Source organism: Manis pentadactyla, chromosome 10 (assembly GCF_030020395.1).
Source record: "Manis pentadactyla isolate mManPen7 chromosome 10, mManPen7.hap1, whole genome shotgun sequence".
NCBI classification, from domain to species: Eukaryota; Metazoa; Chordata; class Mammalia; order Pholidota; family Manidae; genus Manis; species Manis pentadactyla.
Genome location: NC_080028.1, coordinates 2,574,426 through 2,597,719, shown reverse-complemented (window position 1 = coordinate 2,597,719; position 23,294 = coordinate 2,574,426).

Sequence of the window (23,294 nt, the reverse complement as noted above, 5' to 3'; positions counted from 1 at the left end):
ACCTCAGGTGCAGAATTGGGTTAATCACATTTTCTAGTTCTTGACATGAGATATAAGGATGTTCTTTTCTAAAAAAACAATAAATAAAAAGATTTAATACTTTTACTGGGTATTTAAATATATACTCATTCATGAAACATTGCTTAAAATTTTGTAATATATTGGATTAATTATTTTTTAAATACACACGTTTGTATTACATACCCAGTGAATATAATCATCATGAAATGTTTCAACCTGGACTTTCTGGTTCTGTTTGCTGCTCACAGTTGCTGGAAGTTCTGTAGGGCCTTTGCTGGGCTCTGCTCCCTATTTCCTCTCCCTCCAGCACATAGAACCCTTATCTTGAATTAGGTGTTAATCATTTTGTTGGTTCTTTATCAATAATAAATTGTGTAGTTCTGCATGTTTTTGAACTGTGTACAGTGGAACAGTGCTGTATGAATTCCCATGTAGTTTGTATTTTTCCCCTTCAACGTGGTTGGAGGTGGGGTTACGGAGGCTGCGGCTCTGCCAGAAGTGTAGGGCTGGGGTGGGGAGGAAGTGGGGGGCACCCCCTGATCTCCCGGGCAGCCCCACATTGGCGGAGTCCTGAGGGCAGGGGGCCCTGGGGGCATAGAGGTTGCCTGCGCAGCAGGGCCGAGCTGGCTGGAGATGGGTCCTGGGAGGGAAAGGGAAGTGAGACTACAGGCATTTGGCCTGCGGTCTGGCCGTAGCCAGGGTGGGTGCGGCGCCTCTGGCCGAGGCCTTCATCCACCGTTCTGCAGTTCCTGACCCGGTGGGCATCTTGTCACAGGCATGTGCCGTTTCTCTCCGTTTCTGTCTTTTCATACTGACTGATTCATCCACAAATCTATGGAGCACCTTCCCAGTGGTGCCGAACCCTGTTCTGGGTCTCAGAGATGCAGCAGTGAACAAATGTGACAATGACCACGGCGCTCCTGGAGCTCGTATTCTCCCAGAGAGACGACAGCACGAATACAGTGCATGAGGAGTGGGTCTCTCATTATATCACAGCTGCTATAATTGCACGCGTGTGTGCCGGCTAATGATTTTAGAAGTGCTACTGAGAGAGATAGAGGGACAGACACAGGAGGTGCTGGTGGCCATTCTAATATTGCTGCTCGGAAGCCTAGTTGAGAGCAGGTGCTTCTGGCCCCGCTTTTCTGGCAGGTCCTCTCCCCGCCAGCCCTGTGTCCCCAGCCCCCACTCACGTGTTCCAGTCTCACCTCTTTTAGGTGATTCTCTCTCATTCTTTTCTTGTTGAGTTTTGTCAATTAAGATTTTCAAAGCTTTGCTAATGTGGTCTATTATTTGTTTACATTCTCCCCATAAATTTAATATAATCTCAAAAATTATTTTTCTTCCTTCTATTTCCTTTGATGTATTCTGTTGTCCTTTTTCTTACTTCTTAAGTTTGATGCTTGTCTCTTTTTTATTTTTAGTTTCCATGATAATCTTTTTCTTTTGTCTATGATACATTTAAAAGTGTGCTTTTCATAGATATTTTTAAAGGCATGCAGGCTTTCTGTTTTTGCTGTTTCTAATTTAATTCAGTTTTTGTGTGAAAGATGGGTCTGTATAATCTAACACCTTTGAAATTTGAAATTTGTTAAGACTGCTTTATGGTCCAGCACATGCTAATTTTTGTAAGTGTTCCATGTGTGCTTGAAAATAATGTGTATTCTCCAGTTGTTTTTGTTTTTACATTAGAACAAGTTTGTTAACTGTGCTGTCCAAATACTTGAAGTATTGACTGATATTTATCTGTTTCCTCTATTAATAGCAGCATAGGATACAATATAATTTCCTTCTATGACAAATTACAGCTCTGTCAATTTTAGCTTTATGTTTTGGAGTTATGTGATTAGGCTGGTTCCTACCTGGAATCGTTATATGTCCTGGCGTATTTAATTTTTTTCATTTTATAGTGATCTTCTTCATTTCTGTGCATTTTGCCTTATATTCTAAATTTTTGACTAATATGTGTGTAACATATGTGGGTATGTAATGCACATGTTTGTATGACATCGATGCATTCTATATTATATTCCAGTTTTCTTTGGCTTAATCTCTGGCTGATATATCTTTTTCCATCCTTTTCTAAGTACTGCCTGCATTCTGAAGTTTGAAAGGTTTCTTGTAAACAGTATTCTGCACAGAGATCTATGGGTCTGTTTAAAACCCAGTTGAACCATCTTTACTGTTGAACTAATGAATCTGGACTGTTTATACTTATTGTAATTAGCCCTAAACCTTGACTCATCTTGGTCATCTTTTCTCCTCCTTTTTCTGACCCCCTTCTGCTGTTTCTATGTATTGATTGCATTTGTTTTATTCATTCTGTGTCTCTCCCACTGCTACTTTGGAGGTGTTGGGGCTGTTATGTATTTCTGGTAGGTGTTCCCCTAGAAACTTTCAGTTATACACCCAACAAATTCAAAACTAAGTAACATGACTGCCTGCCTCTCAAACCCCGCACAGCTCTTAGAATACTTTCACCCCCACCCCCAAATTCTCTCTACTTGGGTTCTATTTTGTCCTTCTTAACAATTTTTCAATTTTATTCATGTTTTTAATCCCCAGGCTGGGTTCTTTTGGTTCCACGTTGGTGCTTTTGTCATTTAAATTTTATGCAGCTTATTTTTGTTTACATTTATTTGTGTACTTACAGCTCTGTTATTTTTCTCACCATTCCTTCATTCCTTCGGGCACCTCCCAGTTTCTTCGGGACACGATTTTACCTCCATCTAAAGTAAAGTTGTTAAGATTTTCTGTTGTAAGGGCAATTGATGGCAAGTTGTCTTAACCTACTTTACATGTGAAAATGTCTTTAGTGTGCCCTCATGGTTAAATGGTAGTTTCTCTGAGTGCTCGATTCTTCTATTTTCTCTGAGACACACTGACCAGATCCCTGCTCTGTCGCCGTTGAGGATAATCCTCAGTCGGATTGTTGTTACTTTGTTTGTAATATTTTTTCTTGCTGCTTTCAGTCTTTTCTCTTTGTCAGATACTGTCTCTGCTTGTTTTGTATTTGAACTCTGATGTGTTTGTGTGCAGATCTTTTTAAGAAAATGTATTCTCGCTGTGTTTGCTTACAGGGCCTAAATCTGAAGACTGGGGTCCTTCTTCTGTTCCTGTAGATTCTTCCCTGACACCTGAGAAGGTCCCCCTCTGCGCTCCCTCTGGGCCGACCCCGTCGGGGCTCCAGGGGAGCTGTGCTCACCGCCCTCTCTCCCTCCTCACCTGTCTTTGCTTTCACCACACCTGTTTGTGCCTGTGCCCCATCCTGTCTTCCAGTCCAACAGTTGTTTCATCGGCTGTGCATAATCTACTATAACCTGTCCATTGAGTTTTTTTTCCCAATGATTACATCTCTTATTCTTTTATTTCTAGAACTTCTTATTTTTCAAATCTGCATCATTCTTTCTTATAGTCTCTTGTATTTCATGCATATTTAAAATGCTATTTCTTAAGGCATATTTCACATACTTATTTTTTATTTTAGCTTAAATAAATGCAAGAGCTGAAGTCTTTGTGGTGTGATTTTATTGCCTGTTGTTTCTGCCAGCTCTCATGTGTGCAGCCTTTTTGTTGGCTTTGTGATTCTGACTGTGGCTCATTTTTCTGCTAACTTTATACGAGGGCATTATTTGAGAGCTGTGTTGAAGGTGCATTCTGTTGAAAATAATTTGTATTCAGTTCAGTTGGGGACTTTGGGTTGCTACCAGCTCAGGATAGGACTTTAAAATATTTTCTCACTTGATTTTTATTTTTTTTCTTTTAACCCTGGTGGCATGAGTTTAGGCTGCAAAACCACTTGGAGACTTGCTTGGGGTTCCAAACTGTCAGGTGAGGTTTTTTTTTTCCATCTGCTCAGCATCATACTTGAACCAAGGTAAGTCCTTCGCTGTGTTTTCCTGAGGCCTGTCTAGGCCACTGTTATGCGTTGGGGCAGCCCGCGCAGGTCCAGCCTCACATGGGGCTCTCTCGTGAGACACCCCTCTGTGGGCGGGCCTGGCCTTGTCCCCGGCACCCCGCCTGTGCGTCCGCTGGAACAGAAGGTCACGACCTTGGGGGTTAGCAGACATCCCTGCTCAAAGCAGGCTCCAGCACTCCTCCCGACCTGCAGCCCCGCTTTCACATGCTGTTTGGTTTCTGAGGATTTCATTCTTTCTTGCCCACTCAGCAGGGCATCTCAAAGAGAGTCTCAGGCCAGTATTTTACTGGGCATGTTCAGCTGTTATCAGAAGCATTGTTCATTTTATATCTTTTTGATGACTGTGTTTCCTTTTGTTTGTTTTATTTCTGTCTCTCCTCCTTGCTCTGTCCCCACTTCCATTCTGCCAGGAGCCTCGGGGGCACAGACGCGTGGCTTTGGTGTGTGTCTCTGCATGTGCTAAAGTCTGTGCAGAGCATGCAGTGTGGTCTGTACAGATGTGGCTTGAACTTTACACGGGCTTCTGCTCGTGGTGTCGCCCAACCTGTTCACCCTGCCCGCCCGCACCCCAGTGCGATGGCGTGGCCTAGAGCCCTCCCCGGGCTGGGCGCCCCTCTAGCTTGAGTCTTCTCATCACCACGTGTGGTTTCAGAAGAGGCAGCCGCCCTGTGCTGCTCATCCACCCGGCAGATGGCACTTGGGGAGACCGTGCAAGGGTCAACATTGGTTTGGCGGGGTAGGTCTTGGAAACGGGGACACTTGACTGAGTCTCATTAAGTTTACAAATTGCTAGGTGAGCTTCTGGGACAGCTGAGCGGGTAAGCAGCTCAGGTGGAGGCCTCCTCCTGCATGTGGGTGCCCATGGGTCCCGCTGCCTTCTCTCTGCAGCACCGAGCACACTCTGCCTCATGACAGAGCTGCGGCACCCATCCTGGGCACGCCCCCAACAGGGGGAATGGAGCCTCTCCTTCATCCTCCCCCACCTGCCTCCACTGGAGGCTCCCTTGGAGGCAGAGTTCCCCTGCGTCTACACACGGCATCTGGAGCTTGGTCTGATGGGTGCTGCATCCCGCTGGGCCCATGTTATATGGGGTGGGGGTGAGCCGGGGCAGAAGTCAGAGGGTGAACAGGGGGACGGAGACTTTGTTAGCATTCGCTAAGCTGCACTGCGGCACGCACGACCCTCAGATCTCAGGAGCTTACAGTAAAAGGGTGTATTTCATGTTTTATGTTGGCTATGGATTGTCTGGGGGTCCACTTCCTGTGTCTTCTTTAGTCTGGGGGAGGTAGAGGAGCTATTATTTTGGATTTTCCATTCCTAGAGGAGAGGCGGGAGATCAGCAGGGCTACGCGATCATGCGAGGTGCTTAAAGCTTCTGCTCACATCTCACCGGCGAATGCCAGTCAAGTCGCCTGGTCCATGGGATGGGGTGCCACCCCCCCCCCACCACAGGGAGGCACTGCAGGTCACATGCTGACGGGGAGCCGTGCATGATCCTCTGACAGGAGGACAGAGCATACTCGGAAAGTACATGTCATCTACAACGGACCCCGTCCCCACTACACACAGAGAGATTCCCCAGGGAAGAAGATGGGGGGGTCTACGAGAGAGGTATGGGCACAGCGGGGTGGCTGGGGTGCAAGTGAACTCTGACCCCGCACTCCTGGAAGAGCCGTTTCAGGAAGCCCACGCTTCGGACCTGAGGCCCCACAGCTGTGTGACCCTCCTGATGGACCAACCCAGGGCAGGAGATGCAGCACCCTGGGGCAGCCCAGAGAGGGCGGCTGGAGGAGACGGTGGGGCTGGGAGAGACAGGCCAGCCTAGGGGACAGCCCGCCCTCATTTATCGTATGCGTCAGGGTTCTCCAGAGAAATAGAACCCATAGGATGTGTGCATGTGTGTACAGGGCAGCCGAGGCCCAAGGAGCAGCCGATATCGTCCTCCAAGTCTGGAGGCCACCTGCAGGCAGAATTCCCACTCAGCTGGGGGTCAGTCTCTGTCCTGTTCAGGCTTTCACCTGATTGGCCGAAGCCCACCCGCGTTATGGAGGGCAATCTGCTTTACTCAGTGTCCACCGATGTAAATATTACTCTCACCCCGGAGCACCCTTGCAGGCACACCCAGAGTGATGTCTGGCCCAGACGATGTCACACCCAGTCACACACAATCTGCCGTCACATTCCTGGGGCCAGGGAAGCCTGGCTGGGAGCAGGCTCTTCCTGAGCAGGCCAGGGGCCAGCGCACTCACGTGGACCCACTCACGTCTAGCGGCGAAGGCACAGGGCCCCTCCCGGGAGCTCACCTGTGCTCCTGCCTGTCATCCCCGGGCCCCTAGCCGGCATAGTTCACTCCCCGGATGACCCTGCATAGGCTTGCTCACATCTGACTCAGGATATTCTGTTAAAGGGACACGCAGGTTTTCTTAGATGATCTGTCCTTCCCGCTGCTAAGCAAGTTTACACCCCATCTCCCCACCCCGGGTTACACGGTTCATTGCGCACACATGTGCTCAGCACATGGTCTGTGCAAAATGCCCAGCCAGGCCCTGAGGTGAAGGTGGCTTGCTGGGAAGGGCACAGGTGCTGAGAGGAAGAGGAGAGGGCCCTGGTCCCCCCGTCGGTACGTGTTCAGGCCCCACCTGCCCGTGGGCACCCTGGCTTCCCTTCTCCCTCTGTGCCTGGCCAGTGTTGTGATGTGGCAGGAGCTGTGGTCCTGGGGCGGAGGGGGAGACATGTGGGGGGAAGGGAGGCACCCCTCCCTCCCTATACTACTGGCATCCCTCCCTCATCCTGGGGAGAAGTGGGAGGGAGCATCTGAACTTCTGGTCAGAGTGGCTTTCTCAGGACTGTCCATCTCTGGTCTCCTCCAGGCCTGTTCCCCACTTGTAAGGTCAGCAGTCGAGATGCCCCTGCTCCCCCCCCACGTGTCTGTGGCTGCACAGACCCTGCCCCATCTCCACGAAGCCGTTCCCGGGGTGCTCACGTGCACCCCGTGACTGCTCTAGGTCTCGAGTGAGCATCTGGGCTTCCCCACCTTTCCGGATCTCACTTTTTTCTTTACCTGGCAAAATCCTGTGCATTTTTCATGGGCAAATGCGGTCTCCTCCAGGAAGCCCTCTGTGACTGCCCTGGCTGGACTTCATGTCTTTCCTCAGCAGCATCTGAGCGTGCCGTGCTTCCTCAGCTCCCTGCGTCCTCACCGGCGGGGGCTGCAGGGCAGGAGCTGCGCCGTGTCCTAGGTTCCATCCCCAGGGTCTGCCCTTGCTGATTAAGGGGTGGGGGTGGTCCCCCCTATTTTGAAGGGAGGAGGTGGGGTCCCTGAGAGGCGTCCTGTGCTCCCCCTCTGAAGGGCAGCTTGGGGGGCTGTGGGGGGCCCTGGGGGCCCATGGAGCCCGGGTTCTCCCCCAGTGCTGAGCGCACGGCATTGCCAGGTGGGCTGCTGGGCACCATGGCGGCAGGGCCTTGGTAAGATATTTATTTGTCTCATAACAGCAGAAATGGAATCCCATTTCCTCACTTACATTTATGAGTAAAATGTCCTCTTAGGTTGTTCAAAAAGCAAGTTTTAGACCATTAACTTTTTTTTATTTTACCTTTTATTGGAGTTTAAATAACAAGGTGAGCGTGGAGCACAACGCAGGGTGATTATGAAGTAGTAAAAGGTGCTCGGGGCTCACGGGGTGGGCAGCACGCACGCCGGGGAGCCGCTGGGGGGGGAGGCTGGCCGCGCCGGCTCCACCGCAGAGTCGATCTCACCCTTCCTCTGAATGGGGTGGCTTGGCGGGGCTTGGGGAGCGGCGTCGGGGCGGCCGGCAGGCGGCCGAGTGGGGCTGGCGTCAGGGACCTGGGGCTCTGATCCCGGCTTTCTGGATGCTGACCAGTCACTTGGGGCAAGTCCCCGGCGCGCCCGGGAGCCCGGGATAAGGACGGTGCCGGCCCCACGCGTGTTACGGCAGGTCCGTGGATGCTGAAGGAGGTCGCCTTGGCAGCGATCAAAGCTGCACAAATGTCAACAATCGTTCGACATATCATTTCGTCACCTGATCAGCACTAAACACTTGTTGCGCAGCTCATGAAGGCGGCAACGGTGGGGCTGAGGGCGGCCAGGCCGGGTGTCCAGGAAAAACAAAAAGGATCGCGACTGTTTCCTCGTTTGCCGCTGTCTGCTTTTGCCCTTGTTTGAAAAGTTCCCCGGTTTGAAGTCTTTATGCCCACACCTGCTCCGACACCCTGCTGCCTGCAGTCACCTGGAATGCCCCCTGGCTTGGTCGTGGGTGGGAAATGCATCGCTCTGTTTCCCTCTTTACTGCCCAGGCTTCACGCACCTGCGGCGTCTGTCTTGTTTGCATGGCTGGTGACAATCCTGGGAAAACAGAGACATTTGAGCAATGAACTTGGGTCCATGGTGTGGGAGTGCCTAGATCTGCTTGCGAGTGTGCAGAGCAGTTCGAGGGGGGGTCTGTGTATCACGTGACCTCCAGAAAGGGGAGAGGAGCCCCGGGGGACATCTCCAAGAAGGAAACACGGAAACGCCGTCGTTCTCCGTTCTGCTGGTGACGCCGCTGCTGGTCGTGTCAGGGGCGGCATTGAGATCACAGGAGGGAGGGCTAGATTGGGAGGCAATCAGGGAAAAAGGTGGGGGGATATCCAGGGATGGTGTGAACCTCGTAGTGGGGGGTCTGAGGTGGTGAAAAGGGTGCCAGTGGTGGGCAGGATAGCAGGAGATAAGTGGGTTCTTGACCCCACATTTTATGCTGAGACTGCTTGCGGTTGAAGTGAAGGTTCCTGTGGCCAGGATTCTCACCTGGCCCTGGTTGGCTTGCTCACTGCGCAGGTGTGGGCAATACATTGTTACTGGCTCTATATTAAGAGCTCTACCCACTGCTCTGTGGGACGCCGTGGCACGGTTGCAGGGCTGCAGGAGAGCAGAGGCCGGAGTGGTGGCAGCGCTGAGGACAGAGACTGGGACGGTTGCAGGGGGCAGAGGGGCCCAGAGGCAGAGACTGGCCTGCTGCCTGCAGACTCACTCTGAGTGGACGGCATTCTAGTGACTGACCTGCCACTGTGGGGATAAAGTTGGGTATAAACCCCTTCACCCCAGGAATGTTCCATTGTCATTCCTCGGTCTCACTGAATCCATAGTGAACCTGCCCAGGGCTGAAACCATAGGAAGGCCCTGCTCCATGTCCAAACTCTACACTAAATCCCCAAGAAGCACAAGAAATCAAGTCTTGGGCACCTGATTTGCTGGGGTAAGTGACATAGCAGTGTTCAGGATTCATTCATCGACTGAACAGATATTTGCTGGGTCCTTCTCTGCTCGGTCACTGCAAACCAGTGGGATACAAAGTTGAGTAAGACGTGGGTGCCCCTGATATGTGAGCAAATAGTTAGGTAAAATGTGATAAATTCTCTAAACCTGTTATAAACTGGGGCTTGTGGTGTGGGCCTGAAGGGAAGGGATTTTTCATTTGATACTTACTGAGCACCTACTGTGTGCTGGACACCAGAGCTGAGCAATGAAGGAAACAGGCACAAATCTCTTCCCTCATGAGGTTTATAGTCTAGCAAAGGAATTCAGTGCATAGTAGGAGACTGGGGTAGATTTTAGGGGAAGGCTAAAGTGAGGGGGGGTGGGCAGGAGTTGGCGTGTCTTTTGGGCAGGGTGGCTGGGCTCACCTCTCAGAAGGTGGTCTGTGAGTAAGGACCCCAAGGAAGTGAGTGAACAGGCAGGGGGATTTGGAGTAGCGTTCCAGGCAGAAGGAACAGCATGTGCACAGGCCCTGAGACAGGGGTGTGTGTGTGGTTTAGGGCACCCCAAGGAGACCTGTGGGGCTGCGTGAGTGACAGGCAGCTGAAGTGGCAGAGGTGAGGAAGGGCCAGGTCACGCTGTGGATTTTGAGGCAGGATAGGGAGTTTGGGGTTTATTCTAAGTGCTTTCAAAGCCACTGACGACTTTAAGCAGAAGAGGGATATTATGTGACTTACCATTTTTAAAGGATCAGCCTGATTATGGATGAAAATAAACTTGGGGGCCTGCTAGCAAGGCATCGCAGAGTCCCAGCCAAACATGGCTGGGCCTGGCCCAGAGTGGCAGTGGAGGAGTGATGAGAAGTGGTTGGAGTCTTGAGATGATTTTTTGAAGTCGAAGTCAACAGGCTTGGCTGTTGGATTTATTCTGGAGTTTGAAAGATCGAAAGAGAAGAGGATGTGTCCGTGCGTTTTGGCGCCAGGGACCAGGGAGTGGGGCGGCCGCCTGTGGAGAGGGGCGGATGCGTGAGGGGCAGTGTCGAGGGGGCCCAGCACCTGACATATCACGTGGGATATGCCAAGTCATGGCAGTGAAGTAGGCAGCTGGGTACACAAAGCCAAGCAGACAATGTGGGCTCGGGCGCCGGCAGCTGGAAGTCACACCCGTGGGGCTGGCTGAGGCCACTCCAGTAATAGGGTGGAGAGAGCAGGCGAGCTCCCAGTGCTGAACGTGCGCCCTGCCACGCGGAGGGCTGAGCGAGACGAGGAGGGTGTGGCCAACAAGCAGAGCCGGCCAGGGAGGGAAGCCGAGTGATCGTGCAGTCCTGGGAGACAAGGGTAGAAAATGAAGGGAAAATGAGTGACCGGCAGTCACAGATGCTGTCGGGGGGCGAAGGGAAAATGGGAGTTCCCACAGCCAGGATCCTCAGCTGACCCTGCGATATAACTGGCCTATGCTAGGCACCTGCTGACAATGAGCCATTATTGTCGGTGTTACTCTAAAGAGCTCCACCCAGTGCCTGCCTGGAGGCAGAGATGGAGGCGGATGGCACATGTGCAGAGGAGGTGATCCCAGCGCCCACCTGCCGCCGTGGGAATAAAGCTTGGTGCGACCCTTCCACCCCCTAATGCTCCGTTATTGTTACTGGGTCCCACTGAACCCACAGTGAATGTGCCTGGGGGCTGAAACCCCCCTCAGGCGAGACAGGGGACAAGCCAGTGAGCACCGAGAAGTAAGTGCCCTTGGATCTAGCCTGTGGGGGTTGTCCGGGACTTTCGTTAAGGTCGCTGGGCTGTAGTGATGTGGGCAGCGAGCCTGGTTGGGGCAGGAGGGCAAGTGTGGGCAGTGAGCAGAGGCGACTCAAGGACCTTTACTATAAAGGGCAGACGTGGAGGGAGACACAGTGGCATGTCTGTGTGCGTCCGGGAATGGTCTACCCCCGGCACAGGGGGAGGAAATGGTGGTCCAGGAGTGGGGGGAAGGACTGGAGCTGTGCCTTCTTGGTGAGAGGGTGTGGGGAGATGCTACCGTAGAGGAGCGAGGGGTACGTGCACAGGGGCAGGATGTGTGGGAGGACACGCAGCCACAGGCACGGGAAGTGGTCCAGGTGTGGAGGTGGGGTGGCTCCCCTGAGCACTGCTGGCTTCTCAGTGAGATACAAAGCAAACCCACTGGATGAGAGGGAGAACTAGGAGGTGTTGGGGGTTTTACAGGGGAACAAGGAGGTGAAAATCTTTGTCTAGGGAAGTAGGTGAGAGAATGAACTAGGTGAACGTGGCAGACATTTCTGAGCAGCATTAAGAGCCCACTTAAAGTTAGGGGTCAAAAATTTAAAGTGAGGCCTATCAGCGTGGTGATGCATTTGTCTCCAGCCACTCTGAGCAGGTGCAGGCAGAGCTGTGGCCCAGCTGGGAATGATACAGTGAGGGGTGGCGGGCGAGAGAGGTGAGGGTATGTCCAGGGGAATGGCTGTGGCCGTGACTGAATCATGAAATACAGTGAAATGCCAGCTGTGTGGACCATGATCCAGTAGCTGAGATCTTTGGGGAACAGCGGCAGGGGTTCAGGGAGGAATAGATAGCTTCAGCAAGGAGGGGTGGCAGGCAGGAGAGCTTGACACAAGAAATTCACAATTGGGTGTTCAGTGGAGAAGGGAGGGAGAATGCTGTGGAGGTAGGAATGAGGAGCGAGGATCTGCCTCCCCTCCAGGCCCAGTAGCAAAGAGGCTCTGAACTTTTCCCTGTGCAAAGGGGTAGGGGAACCAGGAAATGACTGGAGCTGAATCCTGGAGAATGAGTGAGCCCACCACGTGGACGTAGCAAATGCTCCGCTTCCTGGGGCAGCATGGATTTGCTGGAGGGTCCTGGGAAAATTCTGGGCTTTGGAATCAGTCGGGTTTGGGTCTAAAATCCAGATCTGTTGCTTATTGTGCATAAATGTGGGTGAGTTACTTAAATCTCTGACCTGGTTTCCCATCTGAAATAGGTAAATAATTCCTCCCTCCTAAGATTGCTACAGATGATGAACTACATGTACATCTATTTGGTGACCAGAAACAATTTGGTTAGCTTTTACTTGCCCCTTTAGCACCGAATGTCTTTATCTGTGAATGTACGATATACATATTTGGTTTGCCATATGAATTAAATGAGATAAAATACTACCTATTTTCAGGTTTATAAGAGGCAATCAGTGGTTTTTAAAGTTAGCTTTAACCTGCCCAAACCAGATCTTTGTAAAATAGGGATAATATATGGTCCCATGGAAAGCTATCCAAAAAACTATTATTTACCTTTGTATATTCTCACATTACTTCATTTTTAAAAAATCAGCAGGTAGGAAGGAGGAAAAAGACCCACAGGACAATTTCAAAATCTACTGATAGTTGTGCTCAATATAATTGCAATGCAATTGGAGTTGATTTAATTATCACCATTTAGAAAACTAAGTTTTTCTCCATCCATGTGTGTTACATGGAGATCCAAAAGAGCTCCAAATTCCAGTAAGTGATTAGTTCATTATGTAGACTAATTGCTTTTACAGTTATAAATAAATTCGAAATATCACAGATCTAAAGTACACACCTGTGCACTAATTGCTTTTCTGAGAGCTGTTGCCATGGCTGCAGAGTAGACATCCTGCCTCCCACAGACAGGACGGTACAGGTGGATCCCAGAGACACACGTCAGGAGGGCACATGGATGCCGGAGTTTTGGCAGCGAACTGGTTCAGCACTGCGAGCCTCTGGACAGCTCCCCCCTGACGCTTCATTTCATGCAGGCAAACTCAGAATTCCAGAAGAACATTAATTAGGTCTGAAAAGGATTAAAAAAAAATCTTTATGAGGTCGCTGGGCCTCAGAGACTTTTGGTATAGCATCCTCAATCCTGCCATGAGGCTGGTGCGGGAGTCTGGGTTCGTCTTTTGAGTCCAAATCTTTAGCTCTCTGTCCAATGACAATTGGTGGAAACAATGCTTTCTTGGGAACATTTTTAAAAGAAACTAATGACCAAAACTCTGAATGCTTTAGTTAAATGTGTGCATTTTAAAAAGCTTGTTTCTGCCTGGATTTGCATAATGGTCCTTTCCCACAGGCCAAAGTTACCTTTTACTCTGTTTAATAGACTCAGTGTTGCATTATCAACAATCATATGTGGAACGATGACCTCAGGAGCCTCCTTTCCCCCAGATGGCTTCTTCCCTGATTGCTCACCTGTGACCTCTGTGGCCGAGCCAGTCTCCTAATGGGGCTGAAGCGTTTCTTTGGTCCAGGTGCCTAAATGGAGCCTCGTTGCCTAATGAATCCCCAGGGCTGGGAGAAAAAAGCTGGAATGAAGTAGAAATGACCTTCCTTCCTGAGCCCTGAGCACACAGGAGTCTTTTGTCAGACTTTAGTATAAGTAAGCCCCTTCTTTCCTTTTTTTTTTATTTTGAGACAATTTCAAACTTACAAAAAACACAGTAGCAAAAATCTCCACTTGGAGACCATGTTCAAGTTTCACGAATTGTCCCGACGATGTCTTTCACTGGTAAAGAACCCGATCCAGGACCACGCATGCAGCCTCTTGTCACGTCTCTTTAGCACTTTCTGGAACAGCTCTCGGCCTTCCCAGGCCGTTTTGTAGAGTGTCCATTAGTTTCGGACTGTCTGACGGCGCCTCGTGACTAGACCCATGTTGTGTATCGTTGGCCTGGATGTCACATACGCGATGCCGTGTACTTCTCATTACACCATGTCAGGTGTCACGTGAGGGTCCCCTCTCCCATTAGGAATGATGTGACCTCTCATCACCGTTCCAGTTAGCTTGCTGTGTGACAGACCACCCCAACACTTAGCGGCATGAAACAACCATTTTATAATCTTGATGGTTTCTGTGTATAAGGGATTCAGGAAAAACTCAGCCAGGAGTTCAGACCTGGGGCTTCTCAGGTGGCAGCAGTGAGATCATGGCTGGACATGTTTCTCTTTCTTTTCCATCTGAGGATGTCTCCATGCAGGCCCTGTGGGCATTCCCAGAGTGTGCCACTCCAGGCCTGCTGGGCTCCTGACATGGCAGGTGACTCAGTGTCATGTTCTGAGAAAACAAGGTGGAAGTGTGTGACACTTTTATGACCTTGGACCATCCTCTTTTGGTCAAACTAGTCACATAGATTGATCCATGTTTAAGAGGAGGGGACAGACCTCATCACTTACTGGGAAGTGTGTCAAGGTCATGTAAAATAATGTAGGATGGGAGATATTATTGAAAACATCTTTGGAAAATATAATCTGTCACAACTATTTGATGAAGACAGTGAATGCCAGGTTTCTGTTCTGTAATATTGCTTTTCTTTTTCTTCTTTTTTTTTTTTTTTGCACCTTATAAGTATTCTATGCGGAGATACTGAGACCACATGAAATACCATGCCTCATTCCATGTTCACCATTAGGTTTACCACATTGATATTTCTTGCTTGAATTATGTATTACTATGTGGGTTGATAAGTTACAGTTTTCTCATTTTCTCATTCTTTCCACATTTATTATTTGGTATTCTTCTGTAAGAAAGAAATTTATCTGTTCCTCATTAATTAATTAATATCAGTATAATAGATACTGACATAGACTTGGTACATACTGATTATATGGGCTCAGAGATTTCAGTATTACTCAAGGGACTATAATACATCACTGTCAAAATTTACTTTGATGGAGATATTTTCCCAAATTTGGTCAGTGGGAGTCTCTTAGAGCTGGCTCTTGTGTCTTTTTTAACAGCTTGATTGAAGTATAATTGAATATGCAAACTAAAGGTCCTGTGAACATCCACGCACACATCTTTGCACAGACACATGCTTGCAGTATATCTTGGGCAAACACCTCGGAGTAGAGTGACAAGGTCACATGGCTGGTCTGCATTCCACCTTTCCATAAACTGCCAGCCTGTTTCCATAGTTTCCAGTTCATTTCTAGAGGTTCCCACTTTTTGCAGCACCCTCAGCACTTGGGGAAGTCAGTCTTTAATTTTAGACACTCTAGTATGTGTGTGGTAGCATCACTGTGGCTTTAAATCTGCATTTCCCTCATGATAACGATGCTGAGCATCATTTCATGTGCTAAGTTGCCATCTGTGTATTTTCCTCCATGAAGTGTCTGTTTTTGATGTTTGTAGCCTTTTAAAAAATAAGGTTGTTCATTTTCTTGAGTTTTGAGAATTCTTTATACATTGTAAACACATATCTTTTGTCGAATGTATGATTTGCAGATATTTCCTCCAAGTCCGTGGCTTGCCTTTTCATTCTCTTGAGAGTGTTTTTCAAAAAGCAGAGATTTTCTTCTCTATTTTTCAGATTTTGCTTTTGCTGTCATATCTGAGAAAACTTAGCCTAATTCAAGGTCACAACGGTTTTTTTCCTTCTAGCTATTTTGTAGTTCTGAGCTGTACATTGAGTTAATGTTTGTATACGGTGAGAGGTATGGATTTAAGTCCATTTCTTTGCATATGCATATCCATTTGTTCCAGCACCATCTGTGGAAAAGATAATCCCTTCTTCACGGAATTGCCTTTATATCTTTATAAACAAATCAGTTGTCCACATATGTTCAGGCCCAGTGGATCTATTTCTGGACTGCCCGTTCTGATCCACCAATCTCTTTGTCTAGCTTGTTGCTAGTACTGTGTTATCTTGATCACTGTAGCTTTGTTAGAAATCTCGAGATCAGGAAACAGTTGTCCTACTTTATCTTATTTGGAAAAATTGTTTAGTTGTTCAAAGTTCTTTGAATTTCCATAGAAATTTAGATCAATTTGTCAACTACAAAAAAAAAACCTGTCAAATTTTTTGTTTTTTACTGGTATTGTATTGAATATGTAGGTCAATTTGGGAATGATCCACAGCTTAAGCATGTTGAGTGTTGCAGTGAATGAACATCATATATCGCAGTATGTATTTGTCTTTAATTTCTTTTGGCAATGCTTTAGACTTTTTGATTTATAGATATCATATCTTTGGTCAGATTTATCTCTGAATATTTCATGTTTTCATACCTTTGCAAGTGTGTTTTGCATTTCAAAATGTGATTGTTTCTAATATATAGATGATACAGTTGACTTTTGTGTATTAATCTTGTCTTGTGAACGTATTGAACTCATTAATTCTAGTAGTTTTATTTTTTATTTTTTGGTAGATTTTCTCCAACTTTCTACATAGACAGTTATGTTTTTATACCTTCCTTTCTAATGTGGGATGCCTTTTGCTTCTTCTACTTGCCTTATTTCACTAGCTAGTCTCTCTGGTAAAATGTTGGCTATAAGCAGTGAGGGTCACATTCTTGTATTAATGGTATATAAGGTGGGTGCAGAATTGTGGATTGGCAGCTTGCTAAAAGTCTTGAAATCAGAAAACATTAGTTGTCTTATTTTGCAAAGTTGTTTAAAGTGTCTGCCTTCCCATCCCACTACTTCAAAGATGTTGCTTCTCTGTCTTCTCACTTAATTTTTGATGGGAAATTTCTTGCATCTTTTGTGAAGGGAAATTTGTGTGGGTGTGATTTTACTAGTTGTTGTTCCTTTGTATATAACATATCTTTGATCTCTGGCTGCATTTAGGATTTTTCTAGTTATTACTGGTTTTGAGCAAATTGATTATGAAGTGCCTTTGTGTTTTTTTCTTATCTCTTGTGCTTGGGGTTCATGGAGCTTCTTGGATCTGTGGGTTTATAGTTACCATCAAATTGGAATATTCCTTAAAATATTTATTTTCTCTTTCCCTCCCCCATAATCTTCTGCTTAGGGACTCAAATCACACATCCCATTAACTCACCGATGCTCTGTTTGTTTTCTACGATTTTTGCCCCTGTATCTTATTTTAGATAGTTGTGATTGCTGTTTTCGAGTTTACTAATCTTTCTTTCTGCCTTTAACCTTTTCCAGTGTATTTTTCATCTTGTGCTTTGTGATTTCATCTATAAATGTTCAATCTGGGACATTTTGTTTTCCCTCTTCTGGAGCATATGGAAGTAACTTCTGGAGCATATGGACTCCAGTTAGAATAACTGCTTCAGTGTCTTTCTCTGCTGATTCTAATAGCTGTGTCAGTTTTGTGTTCATTTCAATGAATTATTTCCTAATCCTGGTCATATTTTCCTACTTCTTTACACATCTGGTAATTTTTGGTGGGATGCCAAACTTGAATATTACCTGAGGCTGAATATTTTGTGTTTCTAGAAATATTCTTGAACTTTCTTTCTGGGATGCAGTTAAGTTACTTGGAACAGTTTGATCCTTTTAGGTCTTACTTTTAAGATCTGTTAGGTGGGAATTGGAACAGTGTTCATTCCATAGAGGATGACTACTACGGAGGCAAGGCTTTTCAACCAAGACATTAGCAACCCAGTGTCTTATGAAAAATGAGATTTTCCCATCTGGCTGGTGGGACAGGCACTGTTCCTCGTCATGTGGGTGCACCTTGGTCCTGGTAGCTTAAATCCTTTTTCTCTGGCCTCAGATTGTTTCCTCTTATTCAAGTGACATTTCACCTTCAGCTGGATAACTGAGGGACCCTCTGCAGATCCCCGGGATTCCTGCTCCCTGAGGCTCTCTCCTTTCTGGGACTCTGCCAGCTGAGGTCTAGTCTCCGAGGTTTCACAGCCTCTGCTCTGCGTCCCCCACTCAGGAAGTCCCAGGCTCTGAGGTACCATGGCCCAGAAATCATCTCAGTGTGGTAAGCTGGGGCATCACAAGCTCCTCATCTGTTCTCTGTCCCTCTCACTTTTTGTTGCCTAATGTCTAGTGTCTTGCAAACCATTGCTTCATATATGTTGTCTATTTTTGGATTATTTTTTGAGGGAAGTGTAAATTTAGTCCCTGATAGCACAAATCATGTCCGTGTCTTTTTGACATGTTCCCATCATTCTTTGAGCCCCTTGTCATGTTCTGGCCTGTCAAGGTATTTCAGGCTCAACATGTACTTTCCCTGTCCCAGCCCAGAATCAACCATTTCTCCAAGGAGTCCTGGTTCCTGCAGTGGACAATGGCATTCAGACAAGATCTGGGCATGAAGTGTGTTCATTGCTGCTGGGATGTCACAGTGTCAGGTCCTCTCAGTGCAGAAAGTTTAGAGACTGTGTGTGCGTGCGTGCGTGTGTGTGTGTGTGTGCATGCATATCCATTTGTTTTTATTTGCACTTCCAGAGATGTTGAAAACCACGAGTTCACAACAGTGCCTTCAGTCCCCGTGACACCACCAGGTTCACCCCAGAGTCCCCCCTTTCCATGTTTGTACCCCCTCCCGCACACTCATGAGCATTTTGGAGCATCATTTTAAACAAAACTGATGGTATCAAATTTGATACCTGATGAGGACTGGTGAGTATTAAGCAGAAAAGGGAACCTGGTGTAGAGAGCAGGGCATACAGGCAGCAGACCCGGGTCTGAGTTCAGATTGCAGCGCGAGAGCCCAGGAGAACCCGTGGTCTGGCTGACCTGAGCCTCCTCATCTGCAAAACAACAGTAATACTTGCAGCTGCGTCAGTGAGAGCGCAGGCTGCTGCAGAGATTAAGGGGGCCGACGTCCCTTTTGTGGAGGACCGACCTTGAGTGAGGGCTGCCACTCATGGGGTCGCCGGCTGGTCGGGGCCGGGTGAGAACACGGGGTGGGGGGTGGGGAGGGCATGTGCCGCTCCCTGGCGCGGAGGCTGCGCAGCGGCTGGGAGGAGGCTTCTGCCCCTTTGTTTGTGTGTCCTGCGGATGGCCCCTGCCTATGCGCTCCGCCCTGGGCACTGTCAGATGTCCTTACGAGGGTCAGCTAGGGGGTAGGTGCGCACGCTGAGGGCTGGAGGCGAGCAGGTTAAGGGTGGGAAGGTGCTGGGAAACTTGGCTTCTACAGACTGTGAAAGAAAGCCTCCATCTGTGGGCTGATAACTGGAAGCTGGCACATAGAGTGGCAATGGGTGGCGAAAGCAGGTTTAAGGAGCAGGATTCTTGTGCCTCCCTGCCAAGGACTGGCCGTGTGACCTGCCGAGACACTCACATGTTTCTGTGAGCCTCAGGTGACTTCAGCATCTGTAAAATGCTGAAGTGAACACCCAGCTTGGGGGAGGGCCGCTGGGCCAGCAGAGCCACAGGGGCCCTTGAAACACCGACGCCCCGTGTCCACCAACGTGCCTAGCATGTTCTCATGAAAGAGTGCCTGCGTGTGTGGGTGCTGAGTGAATTTTAAAATCCTGAGGCCCTTGCCAATCCCCTGATGGTGATGGTTGCCCCGGCCCCTCCCCTGGGCAATGCCTGGCACCTGATTCTTACCCTTTCCACGTTCCTTGTACCTCGTCCAGGCAGCATGTTGTCTGTGACGCTCACCCGGTTCCCGTCCTGGAAGGTCCCTGCGGCGTTGGCTGCGACTCACCCCTCACAGCCCGTCCCAGCACCCTGCACCCTTACTGCGTCCTTGTCTCAGAGCAGCTGTGGAGACAGCACTATTTTCGTTCCCACCTTGAAGACAGGGGAGCTGAGGTGCACGGAAGCTCACTACTTTGCTAGGAGCCAGGTTGCCGCCCAGCTGGTGAGGGTCAGCTCGAGGGCTCCCAGGGCCCCAGGACCGCCTGCCGCAGAGGGGCGACAGGGGCGGGTGGGGGCGGGGGCAGCATCAACATTCCGCCTTTGAAGGGAAGCTTTGCGGGAGCCTCAGCTAGAGGGTCATGAACCCTTTAGAAATGTAAAGTGCTGTAAATATTAACAACAAGAAACCCGTTTTCATAATCTCCCATTTCCCATTGTGTTGCAAATTTTGGTACATTTTCTTGCTCTCCGGGAAAGATGAAGGCAGCCAGTTTAATAACCATACTATTAGCGAGTTATCAAGTATTTGATTGCATTTTCTGGAAAGCACCTCCGTGGCTGGGGGATCGTTTCACATCTGCCTTTCCCACTCACACTGAGCACTTGCAGCCTCGCAGCCCGGACTCCTCGGTGTAAAATCGTCTGTGTATCACAGTTGAGGGAAATTATTTTTTAAAGGGAGGAAAAGAGCATCGGATCTGCAGATGTCTCGTGTAATGCACGAGGCAAGAATGACTTCCCGGCCCCGAATGTGGGCGGATTTAGCAGCGTCAACAGAACGCTGGAATGGCTGTCAGATGGGTGCAACTTCATCAAAGTCCTCAGTAAAACTCAGGCAGAAAACTTTCTGCCGCAGCAAATTGGGGCATTGTGCTGTCCCCCGCCTCCTTGCCCCAGGCAAACAAGGTGAGAAGGAGAGGCTGTAGGGGCTCTCAGCTTGTTTGGGGAATAACCTGGGTGCCCAGTGGCCTGTCCGGTCCTGGGTCTGCCATGACCTCAGTGCTGTCCTGTGCAGCCTCCCCATCTCACCTTGTTTACCTGAGGTAGGGGTCACTGGTGTCCCTGCAAGTGGCGTGTCTACTGGAAATCTCAGAGTGTGCCCTTAACTTGAGATGGGATCATCCTGGGTGAGAGTGGACCCCAAATTCAATGGCTGTGTCCTTATAAGAAGAGAGGACACAGACACACAGGGAGGGGGCCATGTGACGAAGCAGGCAGATTGGGGTGCTGCATCTACAAGCCCAGGGGCGACAGGGCCTCTACCACCGCCAGCAGCCAGGGGACGGGCCTGGTGGACAGCCCTCCGCCTCAGGAGGTGCCAGGCCTGCCGCACTGGGTTCCTGCCTCCAGGCTGCGAGAGCGAATGTCTGCTGCCCCAGCCCACCTGCTTGTGGTACCGGGTTACTGCAGCAGGTGAACCCTCACCCATCTTCCAAGCACGAGATCAGCTCCCCCTCGGGGACACCATTCCTGGCCCCCGCCATCTCCTGTGACTCCCTGAAACCTCATACCTGGGCTCCTCATGCAGTGTCTGTCACACACATGCTCCGTGTACTTGCAGACGGGGCTCAGATGTGTTTCACAAGCCAGCGCGGTGGGCTTGGAGGGTCACACTGCCCCCTTGGGCTCAGGTGCCTCTGTGGCCCCCGTCTCACCTGCAGAACAGGTCCCCGAGTCTTCAGCTTGGCATTCAAAGTATTCCCTTACCGGAGCCCGGGGAGCTTGTCTTTCAGTCACCCCTTCCCTAGCAGACGCGTCTTGGGTCTCTCCTCAGAGCCAGGACCTGGGGTGGTGATGACTGAGGCGTGGCTGCTTCCGGTCCCATGGGGCCCGCGCAGGCCGGTGGTGACATGATGGGGAGGGAGGTGCTGAGTGGCTGGGGCAGGCGGCCAGGGGAGGCCTGGCCAGGGCTCTCTGTCCCTTTGCTGACCTCGCTGCTCCCTCGGTCACTGGCTGGCCAGGACGGGCCTCCTAGATGCTGACAAGGACGTGGGCCTGTGGGCCTCCACAGCGTGTGTCCTCACCGGACTCTGGGCCCCTCCCTGGACGGGCTGTGGAGGAGCCGGGCATCTGAGATAATCCTCAAGCCCTTGTAGTTTAAGGCCCTGGGCTGGGCAGGATAAGGCTCCCGAAGTGTCCACATGCTGGTTCCTGGAATGTGTGAATATGTCATCTTCTGTGGCAAAAGGGACTTGCTGGTGGGATTGCGTTAAGGCCCTGGACCAGGAGCTGACCTGGGCGGGCCCTGTGACGTCCTGAGGGTCCTCGCAGGAGTGAGGCGGCTCGGCCACAGAGAGGAGGCGGGCTCGGATGCAGGAGCTCACCACAAGCCAGGGGGCGCAGGGGCCTCCAGAAGCTTCTAACTGCATCTGGGCTTCTAACTGCAAGGTGATCAGCCCGTGTTAGACATCCAGTTCCTGGTAATTTGAGACCCGTACAGGCTCCCGCACAGTTGCACTGCCCCACCGTCCCCTCACACCCAGGCCTGCTGGCTGCACTTGCAGGGGGTCATGGACCCATCTCCAAATCCACCTCACCACAGTGTCTCCCTGGACGCCCTTGGCCTCCTTCACCTGTACCGGCCCTGTTCCAATCTGCTTCACGCGCTGCTTGGCTAATCCTCAAAGATGTGACGTTGCTGACCAGCCATCAAAGGCTGGGGGTCCCGTCTGCACTCCCTGTGGCGGCCCACCTCTCCGACATCATCTCGGGTTCTACCCCCACCGCCATCCACACCCACCAGCTGATGGGCTCCCATCACCAGTTTCTTCCCTCTCTGCCTGGAGCAGGCCTGTCTGTCTGTGGGGCACCCACTTAGGCCTGGTCTCAGCCTGAGTGCCCTCCCTCCGGAAAGCCCCTTGTCCTAGGTGAGGTGTGCTGACGGGCAGAGCCCTGGTGGGACCCTTGAGAGCCCGAGGACCCCCTGTGAGCAGGGCCTTTATCATATCCATATGTAACTGCATGTCTGTGTCCCTGTCTCTCTTGGTGGATGACCAGGTCACAAGGACACACCTTTGATCCATTTGCTAGGCCTGCACTGTGCTGGGTGCCAGGGGGCTTAGGGGTTGTGCTGACTGTGAGCAGCACCTGCCACTCAGTGGCATGCATGGTGCCTGGCCCTGAGCCCCACACCGCCCAAGTCTGCCGGCGTGTCGGGCCCGCCTCCCCCACCTGCACTGCCCTGTCGTGCTGGATGGCCCATGGACCTGGGTGTCACTCTGCAAGCACCTGGGGGTGTTTCTCCATCAGTGCTACGTTCCCAGCTATGGAATCTCTTCTCTGAAATGGAGTCGATCCTCTTTGCTTGGAGCAGCAAGGAAGACATGTATGGATCAGTTGTGCATCTTGTTTTCTGAGTTTCATGGTGGTTTGACAATCTGGGGGGCCTTGCTGGCTGGGGAGAGCCCCCGCTCCAGGCCAACTAATTCTTGGAGACAGTAAAGCCCGCTTGCACATCCCCTTTATGCGAGCCAGGCAGCCTGAGTCCTCTCCCAGCCTCCTCCTGAGCTGACCTACACACCAAGCCAGCACTGCCCTGTCCTGTCACGCAGGACAGGGACCAAGCAGCCAGGAGCCATGAGGCCCCCAGGCCTGCGGGATTGTTCAAGCCCGCTGACCCTAAGCCTGCTCACTGTCCTAAGCCTTGTGTTCTTTCCCAGGGAAACCCCGGTGAAGGAGACCGAGGCGCCGCCCTGGCTCGTTTCTGCCTCCTGATGGGCTCTGTGCTTCCCCCTGTGGCCCCGTGGGGCGCGCCTTCGTTTCTAGGGGAACCGTGAGTACCCTGCC